Source organism: Theobroma cacao, chromosome 2 (genome assembly GCF_000208745.1).
Source record: "Theobroma cacao cultivar B97-61/B2 chromosome 2, Criollo_cocoa_genome_V2, whole genome shotgun sequence".
NCBI lineage: Eukaryota > Viridiplantae > Streptophyta > Magnoliopsida > Malvales > Malvaceae > Theobroma > Theobroma cacao.
The window spans coordinates 25,797,175-25,811,052 of record NC_030851.1 but is presented as its reverse complement, the minus strand read 5'-3'; the positions used below and the strand labels follow the sequence as shown (position 1 = coordinate 25,811,052).

At 34.1% G+C, this 13,878-nt stretch overlaps 1 long non-coding RNA gene across 2 annotated transcripts; it reads right to left on the bottom strand.

Moving 5' to 3' along the window:
• Positions 7,447-9,197, bottom strand: LOC108660804. 2 transcript variants are annotated; one of them, XR_001926497.1, is made up of 3 exons: positions 9,157-9,197; positions 8,427-8,500; positions 7,447-7,558 (listed from the first exon to the last, which is right to left on the bottom strand). It is a non-coding gene; the product is annotated as an uncharacterized LOC108660804 (long non-coding RNA). The 2 variants fall into 2 exon arrangements; XR_001926496.1 differs by lacking the exon at positions 7,447-7,558 and adding an exon at positions 8,005-8,044.

Below are 13,878 nucleotides of genomic sequence, written 5' to 3'. Positions count from 1 at the left end.
TTAATGAACATTACCGGGAAATTTAAGGGAAATCCTAATGAACTAGACATTGGAATTTAAGAATCCAAACTAAAACGAAAATGACATATGAATTAGTAGAATAGATGACTCTTGGGTGAGAGCATGGGTAGTGACCACTATACCTACTAGTCTTGTGTAATCGCTTAAGGGAACTTAATCTTAAGGCGTTATTATTAATTATCTTATTTATCATGGTAAGCAATTAGTAATAATAGGTTTACATGACTTAGGCATAAGCATGTTGATAATTAAGTGTTCTTAATTAACAAGTTGTTTAAGATAAGTTAAACCAAAAAGAAGGCATTGACTTAAGTGAAAATGACCAAAGGATGTTAGAAACCTTAGGTTTTTGTTATTGATTTCTCTATAAAATTCTCTAATCTTTTTGTGAGATTGACTTGGGCAAAAAAAGTGACTTAGCAATCAGCGCAAGTCCACACAAGACAATCCTCATGGGAATTCAACACTCTACCTACACTTGTCAACTTGAAGTGATGTTGTTGAATTTGCACATGCAAATATACATATCGAACAAGTAATATAGACAGTAAGTCCAAATTATCATTCCCACAAGAATTTGTTTCTAAAGTTTCACAAATTAATCTTATTTAAGTAATCCAAAAATTGAAGAAAAACTAATTAGAAACAATTAAAAATCAACACTAAATAAACTAACAAACTAAATAAGTAGAGAAAAGTAGTATATTAAAAACTTAAGATTATGGGTTCATACAACATTTCATTTGATACCAGCTTTTCTTGTTCTCTTTCCCGGATAGTTTTACTAACCTAGAATCCAAAGCTAGTGATAAGTCTCCGTCGAGATGCTTGCACAAATACCTAACTTAATTAGTTCACTATATGTCTATAGGAATAAATAAAATTAAGTTCATTAAGCAAGTGTTCTAATAGGGTTATGGATGACGATTGGTGTATGTCTACCCAAATTGCAAATTAGATCACCTAAGTGAAATAAACATACACTAATCAAATCTCAGTCCAACCTAAAATCTCTCTGTCGAGGTTCAATTAGATTCACAAATCATTTAATTGTTCATCAGGCAACTAAAAGCATTAAGGATGGATTTAATTAAGTAAAACAATACCTATTCATGATAAATAACAGAAAATAAGTATACAGATTAAATGTAGAAATCCACCACAATCCTAGATAAACAAACTAGTTCATGACATTAAAATAAACACTATCCGAAGAATTATAACCATGAGTTCAAAACAAGAATTAAGAATTACACAAAAAGAGAGAATTAAACTAATGTTAAAGCTTGATTGATTGCAAATCTCTCTCGATTATTCCAAAATTCTTCATTGATTCGAAGCTCCAATTCTTTAAAAAGTTACTGTTGTCTTCTTTGCTAAGTGCTCTCCAAATAAGCTCTTAAATATGTGCAAGATGCCCTACTTTCTAAGTTTTCGTCGAAAGTTCATGTCACGACCCAAATTCTGGGCCATGACCTGCGCATGGGCCCAATGGATGTAGTCCACTAAGCCTAAGCAAGCCTATTAATCTGATGTGTTCAACATTCCATCATAACTGCTAAGTCATAATTTATAACTTAGAATTCAAAATAATACTACACATTGCCATCTCATACTGGCATACCAAACAAGTGTATATACATTGTCTACAACATGTATCTTAACAATTTACATTAGGTTCGTCTATACACAACAAAATAATACTCGATTTCCAGTAGAGGGACTCGGACGAATGTACAACTATTGAATGTCGAGACACCTACCAAAAGATGGATACAAGTCTTCAAGGACACCTCATCCTAATTACCGGCTGCCTCGTGATCTGAAAACATGAAGTTGAAAACGGTGAATATAAACCCAGTGAGTGAACAAGGAAGGAAACAAGCAACAACAAGGGAGAATTTAAAATCATGATGCTCTTGTTTCAAAACAATGCAATTTAGTTCCATTCATATTAAAGACCCCTTATCAAGCCCTTAAATGATTAATCATTTGAAAATTATGAACCCATACATAACGAACCATTTGAAGAACGAAAGCTTTAATATTACGCAAGCAAGTCAAATACGACAACGAATCTTCGCTGCAGCGGAAAGGCATTCTCACTGCAGCATAGTTGCAGCGAGAATGAATTTTCGTTGCAGCGACGTTGGGATTAAGTTGTTAGCCGAACGAGGGTTTCTCACTAAAGCTCCTCGTTTTAAACTTAACTCATTTAGTCCTTAATGTTGGAAGTCCATGCTTCGATATGGTAGCAAAGAAGTGAAAAATAGGGCAGCAATTGGACAAGATAGGAGACAAAAATAGAAGGTGTTTTGTTGCAGCGAGATTGTGACCCAGAAACAGAAGGTTTCTAGCTGCAGCGAAATTCAGCTGATGAAACAGAGAGTTTCTCGCTGCAGCGAGATTCCTTTTCACTGCAGCAAAAAGCTACAGTTACGATCTCGTTGCAGCAAGATTCATTCTCGCTGTAGTGAGAACCAGTTCTGGTGAAGGTTCTCAAGCCCGAGAGTTTCTCGCTGCAGCGAAATACAGGGCACCAATGAAAAATTTTCCTTTCTCCCAAAGGAAAACCCACTCTGCTGAAATGTTCAAACCAACATGAAATACATAACAATTTCTCAAGGTTTAACATGTCAAGTTTCACATGCATTACAACCATAAACCATTATCCATTAATTTCCTTATAACACACATATTTACATATGTATATATTTATACGTATATACCCATCATCATCATACACACAATCCTATCATCATCACTAGCTCATACGCACTCCCTACTCGCACATGGCTGGGTCACATCGGGTTATGCGCACTCCCTACTTGCACATAACCGGGTCATCCTCGGCTTATGCGCACTTCTTACTCGCACATAGCCGAGTCAATATAATTACACAATACTATATTCAAACATATATGTATATCAACATAATGCAGCCACATAGAAATCCATAATAACCACACATCATAACATAAACCATTTCTCAAGAGCTTGTTCCCAAGGCATTCATTTTTGAGAAAAGTTGTATAAAATCATTCAAACACTTTGTACAAAACAGTCATATTCCCAAAATAATTTTGATAGGCAGTCCACTCACCGATTGATTGTAGAGCCTTTAGATGACTCCAATTCCCCTAATTGTCCAAATGAGATGATGGGGCTTCCTTAGAACCCTTGGCTTTTTCTGTAGTTGAATTCCCTTCTAATAACTTTCAAATAAGTGGGGTAATTCTCTCTTTCTCTTTCTAGAATGCCCAACTAGTGAGAGAATGTATGGAAATAAACTTTACCAAGGGTTTTGAAGTGAGAGAGTGAAAGAATACTAGGGTTCTAGTCAAAAAGGCTCAAAAGTATGAAAACTAGAGTTAGAAAGAGAATTTTGCAAGCTACAAATCAAGCTTCCATGGAGGTTTTGAAGAAACGTGAGACAGAAGAAGAAGAAGAAGACAAGCTGCGGGAAAATGGGAGAAGAAGCTACTGGAAGAAAGTATTTATTAGCCAAACTTATCCATTCCCTTAAAATTACGAAAATGCCCTTGACTAGTTAGCTTGTACTCATGCAACCCTTTGTGTAATCTTTTTACTCATTTGACACCGGGACAAGATCTATAATGGTCTAGACATGCTCAGGTTCATAAAAACTTAAAATTTTAACCCGAAGTGAAAAATGATCGTTTTGCCCCTATCGTGAAAATTATTGTCATTTCTAGTTTTTTTCGTGTTTTCATCATTACACGCCATTTATACAGTCTTATGCCTATTTAGACCTTAAANCTTGTGTAATCTTTTACTCTTTTGACACTGGGACATGGTCCATAATGGTCTAGACATGTTTGGGTTCATAAAACTTAAAATTTTAACCCGAAGTGAAAAATGATCGTTTTGCCCCTATCGTGAAAATTATTGTCATTTCTAGTTTTTCTTCATGTTTTCATCATTACACGTCATTTATGCAGTCTTATGCCTTTTTAGACCTTAAAATATCATAAACTTTCTTCTGGAAGCTTATAAGAGAAAATGACGAAACTACCCTTAGCTTGTATTATTACATCTATGTTTAGTTACAAGCTTATAGAGGTTGGGGTCTCACAGTTCAATTTTGGAAATCATGGTGCTGCCGCAGCCTTGCTTTTTTGGCATTGCGATGCCGTGATATGCTTTGTGAGAGCTGCGGCGCTATGCTCTCGGGTTTTTATATGATGCTCTCTAAATGCATAGTGCTGCAGCCATTGTTCATCGCCACTTCGTTAGTACCACTTGCAGCACCGTGGCCATGAGTCTCTGGCATCGCGATGCTCTATCCATGTTGCTTCAATGCAGAGCTGCATATGTTTGCCAATTTTGCATGTCATTTACACCTTCATCTAGTCCGAACTGAGCCAAGTGGTAAACACAAAAGTTGTAGCCCATTCTCTTATCTTTCTATTGAATTAAAAATCACCTCAATTGGAGTTTGACAACTCAAGTTATCTTCAAATTACTGCAACATGTATGAGTGACACTTTCTCCTCACTTATGCTATCATATCTTTCTTTCACCTTGCTCATCATATTCTACACAAAACCATGAGAAAAATCGACAATAACTTTTCCTAAAATAAATTAAAGTGAAATTAAACTAACAATAACTAATTTAACTAATCAATATAAAATCTAACTTACACTAGAAAAATAACTTGAAAAGGTTAAAATCTAGTCCTAAACTCAAGGGTCTAGCCACTAAAGTCCCCAAAATGTGTTAAAAATAACTCTATATAATAGAGTTATCACACCCCTAAACTTACAATTCTGTTAGTCCTCAAGCAAAACAAAGAACTAAAACATGAAACATTAAAAACACTCAACTAAAATTCAATTGCAACATTTCATTCATTTCCTTTAATTTCCTCAAAAGTTACTTCACATTCAAAACTCAAATCCACATACAAATATTATTCAAGTGCATGTCTCAATTCAAATGCTAGCTTATCATTAAGCGAAATTCCATGTGTGTGCGTGCGCAATCTTTTCACTTAGAACATTGTACAATCCGGATAAGTTTATATTCATGCAAAATTCAAATTAGTAATTAAATTTCATAAGTTTGCTTTTCATCTCTCTCTCCACTAATATAGACTAACACTAAATTAAGGATCAATAGGACTTTAATTAGCTTGTAATATATGGCTGGGGTTAAGGTTGGATATGGGATAATGTATAACTTAAATCACCCTAAGCACATAGTCAATTTAGGACCTATTCAGAGCTTTATTTTGCTTCACTTAGTGTACCTCTTTCATCCAAATTTTCATTTGTTCAACACTTCATTCTTTTCTTCCCTTTTTCTTTTTCTCAATTACACACCCTTAAACTTGTTTCTTTTATTGGGTAGTGAGATGAATACAATTATCTTTTTGAACTTTTCATCGTAACACTTCCTAAATTGACGTATACATTTAGGTATATGGGGTGTAGAATTGTTAAAAATATCTATACAAGTCTCTAGGCTAAAACTTAAGTGCTTAGACAAAGAAAAGGTGTCATTAGACTCAAAGGGGAAAACTAAGGATAATTTATGTAAAAGACGACTACAAAAGGCTCAATCGATCCAAAAATGGCCTAAATCATCTCTTTAACTACGTATAACCTAGAATTTCGTCTTGAGAAAGAATCAAACAAATTCTAGAACTTAAAACATAAGTCAAAAGGTCACATTCACTTAAATCTTCTCTAAATACATACAATGAATCTAAATAAAAAAATAGTACTCAAAATGTAGAAATTTCATCCTAACAATAAAGCTTAGCATGAGAATTTACATAACCTTCAAACAATAGTCACATGTTTCAAAGAGTCAAGATAGGAATATACCTGAGTTCTCATCGTTGGATAAGTAAATTAAACAACTAGCACAATTAATTCTAGTTCAAATGCAAATGCAATACTACGTAAAAGTAATTAACATAAAAAAGTCCTACATGACACTACTATGCAATATAAAAGCTCCCTAAACATAATATAAACATTGTCCTCAATGTAAACAAAAAGGACGAGAGAAAGGTACTCCCCTGACTTGTCGAAGCATTACTAGATATCCTCATCCTCATCATCAGCAAGCAAGTCCTTTACGGTAGGGTCATTTAAGAGTGTAGGAAAAGTGCTCATGTCCATACCAACATATTCGACATAGGCACGCATCATCTACTCCATAGACTGCATATAGGTTGCCTAATGATCCATGCGAAGCAGCAGCCATTCCATCCTCTATGACATGGATAAATGTGGAGGTGGCCTCTAAGGTGGTGGACGATGTGGAACAGAAGAAAAATTACCTCCGGTAGTCAACAACTCGTGGGCATAAAACCGATTCATGATGCCGTCGTCCAATGATGCTTTAGGTGCGCGATCTTTTAATTTTTATCCCATTAGACACCCACTTTCTTGCACAATGCTATAATTAATGAGGGGTACCATAGTCCATCGTGAGGAAAGCGGGCAACTTGAGCAATACTAGGGAATATCACTTGGCCCACATTGACTGACATCCTAGAACAACAACTCGCAGGCATAAAACCGATTCATAATGCCAGCATCCAATGGTGCTTTAGGTTGCAAGATCTCTTCATTTTTATCCCATTAGACAGCCACTTTCTTACACAATGTTGTAATTAATGGTGGGTACCATAGTCCATCATGAGATAAACAAGCAGCTTAAGCAATACTGGTGAATATCACCTGGCCCACATTAACTAACATCCCATAAATAATGGCATATAATAGAATAGCTCGATCTCGTGTGACGTCACTAATATGTTTCACAGGAAGCAGCTGTGCAGCCAAAAAGTGATACCATAGCTTATGAACTATCTTCATAGTGCTAGCTTTAAAAGATACTAGAATACCTTTAGTCATTTTCCATTCTACCCCCTCATCACAAAGCTGTCACGACCCGGAACTCCCTATCGAGCCCTGACAACCGCCGCGAAGCCTCGACAAACATTCTTCACCACGAATGTCGATCGAAACCTCGCAAGGCTTCGTATCAGCTTTCGCACTTCCCTGGTGAGCAATAGTTATCAAATAATCAAAATACGAAGGATTACAAATCATTCCCAAATCAAATCATAACATAATATTTTTTTTTGCTCACAGGGGCATTTTTGTCAGTTTTGTCGAAAACCTCGAAACTTGCTAAAAATGAAGTAGGTAAGCCGAAAATATATACTTAATGAGAAAAAAAAAATTAAGTATCTAAAACGTTCATTGAAGTGAAAATTTGACCATTGGAATATGATAAAAATATTCAATAAAATAAACTATTTTCTTGTAAAATAATTTTCATAAAACTATCGGTAAATAATTCTTATAGCGTAAAAGATAATTATATTCATATATACTAAAAAGCAAAACAAAGTATAAAATTTCTTTTTACAGTGACACGTGGGCCCAAATCTAACCAAAATGCATCGGAAGCTGGAAACCTACAGTTTTTACCGATTTGAGTCCAAATGAAGGTCTTTGTTCAAGTCAGCTAACTACGAAATTCCCTGAGCCTGAAATGTGAGGAAATGAGGGTGGTGAGATTATAAAATCTCAGTGAGTTAACAGATACCATCTAAACTATCTAAAGTCGAGTAAATGGAGACAATTAAAATAAATCATCATACTGTAATTTCATTACCATTCAACTCATTTCAACCAAATAAAATCAATCCATAAAAATCGAGTAATCAACTTGGCTTATGAATTTCTTAAAACTTTGGCTCGTGCCAAAACTCATACTCGGTGATACCTTGCGCAGGGCATCCAACCGAGTCCGCCAAGGCTGTTAAAATTTTGTATACACTTAAAATATATTTTTGTTTGAGAAAAATACAGCCGTTCCTTGGCGTTGGCTGAGTTCCCCTTCACGTGGTGGTTTGGCGTGAAGTGAACCCTAAGCTTTACCCCAGGAGATACCCTACGCGCCTCTCCGTTCGAGGTAATAATATAATGGAGTTTACCGTGCCCCTCTAATAGGCTGGTCCACGGAACCCCCTCTGCAGTAAATAATTAATATATAATCCACCAATCAATAAAATTCATTCTAGCATGACATGGCAATTTATCGCAACCTAGCCTCTCAAGGCTGAATACACAGTATAAATAATTCTAACACCAAAATCAGTTTAGCCATTCATGCTCATTTATTGTCATAAGCCATTCAATTCAAAACCATAAATTTGCAACACAAACTAGCAGTCTCCAATTACTCTATTTTCAAAACCAATATTCGATTTTCCAGAAAATTTATAAAATCATTTTATAAAATCACAATTTCTCTTAAAACATAGCAATTTACCATTTAAACCCATTTTTCATAAAATCACACAGTTGTATAAAACTACTCTAGATAATTAAGACGATAATAAGTTTACTCACAGTATTAGGAGTAGAAATACTCCTATCTTCCGCCCTCGGGTGCAGTCTCTTACCCGAAACAATTGACTCACCACCTATCCATAATCCATGACACAAAATTCAATAAATTGTGTCAATTTATCATAAATTATTTCAGGCTCTTATCCATGCGTATGCACTAGATAGGATTTGAAATGTCTAGACAATCGCTTAATTGCGGTGTCCGACCTAACTCGCCTATACACGGTGTAAATTCCTAAAATCCCCAATTCGACTCCAATTCCATCCATTTCAATTTCAATTATCCAATTATATCCACAATACCTCAATGACTGTGAATTTGGTCCAATTTATCAGTCCGGACTATAAATTACGCTTTTACCCCTAGTGGGTAAAAATTTCAATTTATTGCACCGAAAATTCCCATTTAATTTCCAACCTCATAATTCATCATTTTTCCACCCAATTCTCTTAAAATAAAGTCAACCTCATCCTCACATACCATTGGCTAGATTCGGCCTAGAGAAATTCATGGAGAAGATAAATATTTTTCTTGTTGTTTTACTCATAAACATGCTAAACTAACACTAAACACTAACATAGCTCAAAATCAAATTTATCTAACAACTTTCTCTCTCTAAACCCATATGACCAGAATTGAAATCATCCTCAAATCACATGATTCAACCATGAAAAATGATGGAAAATGCATGGGAAAGGTAAAGCACAAGACAAATTTAAGAAATGTTACCTTTTTTCACTTGATTTTTGAATTTCCACCTATTTTCCCTTTAAATTTCTTAGCTAGGGTTTTATTTTCTCCTTTCTCTCTCTTGTTTCTTGCTTGGCCGAATGTTGAAGAAGAAGAATGGGTGGGCTGATTTTTTTATGCCTTTTTTATTGTTTAATGAAATAATATTATTTTATTCATATTTTAAATATTTTATTAATTCATTTTTTTTTCTAGCCATCCATTTGTCCTACTTTTTCCACCATGCATTCCCTTTGACTTATCCAAGTCTTAAGTGAAATTTCCAGATTTTTCCAAAGTTTTGGTGGAGCAAATTTTTCAAAATTACACTTTTGCCCCCGAACTTTTCAAAAATTACATTTTTGCCCCAAAAATTGAAAATTTGCCATAATGCATAATTTGCACTCCTCATACTCATTTCACACTCCAAATAATTAAATTTGATCAAAATCCTTTCAAAAATTAAATTTTCGATTTCGGATGGCAAAATTACCATTTTACCCTTTTTCTCCAAATTATACCGAAATTAAAATTTTTCACTTCTAAACCTCAAATCTTACTCCAATAAGTCAAATGGGGCCAAAAATCTTTTCTAAAAATTTCCATTTTGTCCTCAGGTGGCAAATGACCATTTTGCCCCTAGATAGCGAAAATTCCGGTTTGACTCCAAATTGATCCTCGAACTCCGAATCACCATATTAAACCATTCTGGGACTTTAAAATTCTTAAGTTCATCGTGAATTCTCTATTTGATCTAGTTCGAGGCTTAAATCAACTTTATTGTAGCTCTAGGTACAATACCGACTTTTGAAAATTTTTTCAAGACTTTCTTAGCATGTAAACATGTTATCCACCACATGTATGTCATGACAAATATTTCTGTAGAGTCGGGCTTGTCATTTTCTCCCCCACTTTGGATCAACCATATGATCCTCCTTCTTGATTGACTTCGACATCCGGCTAAATATTAATATTTTAATATTATTTTATTAATAAAATATTATTTATTTCTAAAAATTTATCTTGTCTCCTTGGTACTTGAAATACCTTATTATGCCTCACTTGACTTCTGAATCGTCTTTTATCTCACAAATTCTCCTATGATAAAATTATTATTATTTTATTGTTATTTTCTCACTTGCGAAATATTTTATCCTAAACTACTCCTTTCATCTTTTATCACTTTTAAACATTTTAATTGACCTCAATTTGCATTCGATCAACTTTATTTATCACTATATCAAAGTATGGGGTATTTCAAGATTCATCGTTGTCAAAATACAAGCCCACCTCCATTGAAATATAACGAAGGTTTAGTGGCCAACATAACAACTAGAATCCTATTCATACCATTTTTAGTGACCATTACGGCCAAACATTGTCAGATCAGATCGAAAGTAACATCTGGTGACACAAAGAAAAATTATATATAATATGGTAGAATTCTAAAAACATGAAAATACTAAAACCAAAATAGTACTAGTCTCAAAAACTTTTCTCTCATTTAATATGTCAATTAGTTTATTAGTTTGACTCTTCTATCTTATTTAGGGATGACTTTTTTAGTCCTCAAAGTTAAGGTATTTTCGAAAATAACTCTCTTTTTAATTTTAACTATTTTTAGCCAAGAGAAAAAATTTTTAGACAAAATTATCCTTAACAAAACCTCCTCATATTCAAGCACATGTGTTGGAAAAAATGTTGTTACATGTCATATTTAAGGTGTTTAACTCCAAGAGTTTATATCTTAATAAAATACAAAAATAGAAACCAAGTTACACGTCATGTTCAAAAAATAATGTTGTTACATGCCATGTTCAAAAAAATATTATTACACGTCATGTTGAAGAATAAAGTTGTTACACGCCATGTTCAAGGTGTTTAACTCTAAGAGTTTATATCCTAGTGAAATAAAAAGATAAAGACCAAATTACATGCCATGTTGAAATAAAGTTGTTACATGTTATGTTTAAAGTGCTTAACTCTAAGCCTTTATATTCTAATGAAATACAAAGATAGGGACCAAGTTACACACCATATTCAAAAAATTTTGTTGTCGCATGCCATGTTAAAAAAAGTTATTAAACGCCATGTTGAAATAAAGGTTGTTACAAGCCATATTTCAGGTACTTAACTCCAAGAGTTTATGTCTTAGTGAAATACAATACTCCAAGAGCTTATGTCCTATTGAAATACAAAGATAAAGATCAAGTTACATGCTATATTCAATAGATTTGTTACACGCTAAGTGCATTAGAGTTGTTACATGAAGCTATGGCGTGTAACAACTCTAAGTAGTGTTCTAATTTACAAATTTTACTTATAACTTCAACTCATTAACTTTGGGATTCTATAAAACAATAAACCCAAGAACATACATTGATGTCATTTTTACTCTTTGATTTATAGATCAACGACGATATGACGAGAAATAGACAGAGAGAGATGGCGCTGGTGCCAAAATTAAAGAGAGTTGGATGGCAAGAGAGAAAAATCGAGAGCACAACAGATGAGTGCGGGAGAAAGAAATCAGGAGGGAAAATTGTGATATATGGTTTATTTTTTCTCAAATGGCTTCAAAGGCATTTTTGGAAGTCATGCCAAAAATTAGATAAAAATAATTAACTTTATATTAGGGTTATTTTGGAAATGGCCTTAAAAGGTTGACCATTTCTCACAATTTTCTCTTTTATTTATGCATCAAGTAATCTCATCTTTTAGATGATAAGACTTGAAGCAATTAACAGTTCTCAATTTTAGTTACCACTTATGGAGTTTACGACTTTTACCAAATTGTTTGACCAAAATACAAAATAAAGTAACTCAGATCCACAAATTTCATTTTTTGAGAGTAGGAATTCAATTTGAGTCACAGAGTATAGATAATGTCACGACCCGGAACTCCCCATCGAGCCCGTGACAACCGCCGCGAAGCCTCGACAAACATTCTTCACCCCGAATGTCGATCGAAACCTCGCAAGGCTCTCGTATCAGCTTTCGCACTTCCCTGGTGAGCAATAGTTATCAAATAATCAAAATACGAAGGATTACAAATCATTTCCAAATCATAACATAACATATATTTTTTTTTTGGCTCACAGGGGCATTTTCGTCATTTTTGGTCAAAAATCTCAAAACTTGCTAAAAAAGTAGTAGGTAAGCCGAAAATATATACTTAATGAGAAAAAAAAAATTAAGTATCTAAAACGTTCATTTGAAGTGAAAATTTGACCATTTGAATATTATAAAAATATTCAATAAAATAAACTATTTTCTTGTAAAATAATTTTCATAAAACTATCGTTACATAATTCTTATAACGTAAAAGATAATTATATTCATATATACTATAAAGCAAATAACCAAAGCATAAAATTTCTTTTACAGTGACACGTGGGCCCATATCTATCCAAAATGCATCGGAAGCTGGAAACCTACAGCTTTTACCGATTCGAGTCCAAATGAAGGTCCTTGTTCAAGTCAGCTAACTACGGAATTCCCTGAGCCTGAAATGTGAGGAAATGAGGGTGGTGAGATTATAAAATCCCAGTGAGTAAACAGATACCATCTAAACTATCTAAAGTCGAGTAAATGGAGACAATTAAAATAAATCATCATACTGTAATTTCATTACCATTCAACTCATTTCAACCAAATAAAATCAATCCATAAAAATCGAGTAATCAACTTGGCTTATGAATTTCTTAAAATTTGGCTTGTGCCAAAAACTCATACTCGGTGATACCTTGCGCAGGGCATCTAACCGAGTCCGCCAAAGGCTGTTAAAATTTTGTGTAAACTTAAAATATATTTTGTTTGAAAAAATACAGCCGTTCCTTGGCGTTGGCTGAGTTCCCCTTCACGTGGTGGTTTGGCGTGAAGTGAACCCTAAGCTATACCCCAGGAGATACCCTACGCGCCTCTCCGTTCGAGGTAATAATATAATGGAGTTTACCGTGCCCCTCTAATAGGCTGGTCCACGGAACCCCCTCTGCAGTAAATAATTAATATATAATCCACCAATCAATAAAATTCATTCTAGCATGTCATGGCAATTTATCACAACCTAGCCTCTCAAGGCTGAATACACAGTATAAATAATTATAACACCAAAATCAGTTTAGCCATTCATGCTCATTTATTGTCATAAGCCATTCAATTCAGAACCATAAATTTGCAACACAAACTAGCAGTCTCCAATTACTCTATTTTCAAAACCAATATTCGATTTTTCAGAAAATTTATAAAATCATTTTATAAAATCACAATTTCCCTTAAAACATAACAATTTACCATTTAAACCCATTTTTCATAAAATCACATAGTTGTATAAAACTACTCTAGATAATTAAGACGATAATAAGTTTACTCACAATGTCTAGAATGCAGACTTTCGAAGCACTCTGTCTACTGGTCCTCGGATGCAATTTCCTTGCCTTTATTGGAGGACTCACCACCTTGACACAGTACAAAATCGAGAATTTCACTAAGTTGGTACTAAATCAAAATTAAACTAATTTGGACTACCAATGCATGATATGGAATGCAAAAATGCACTGGTAACTATCTAAATCCGGTATTAGCCTAATTCGTCTTATCACCCGATTAAATTCCTAACGGGTTCGTTTAAACTCCAATTTAATTCTTTTCAGTTTCTATACCTCAATTGCACCCAAATTAACTTAATGTCCCTCAGTGTGATGCAAATTATCAGTCCCAACA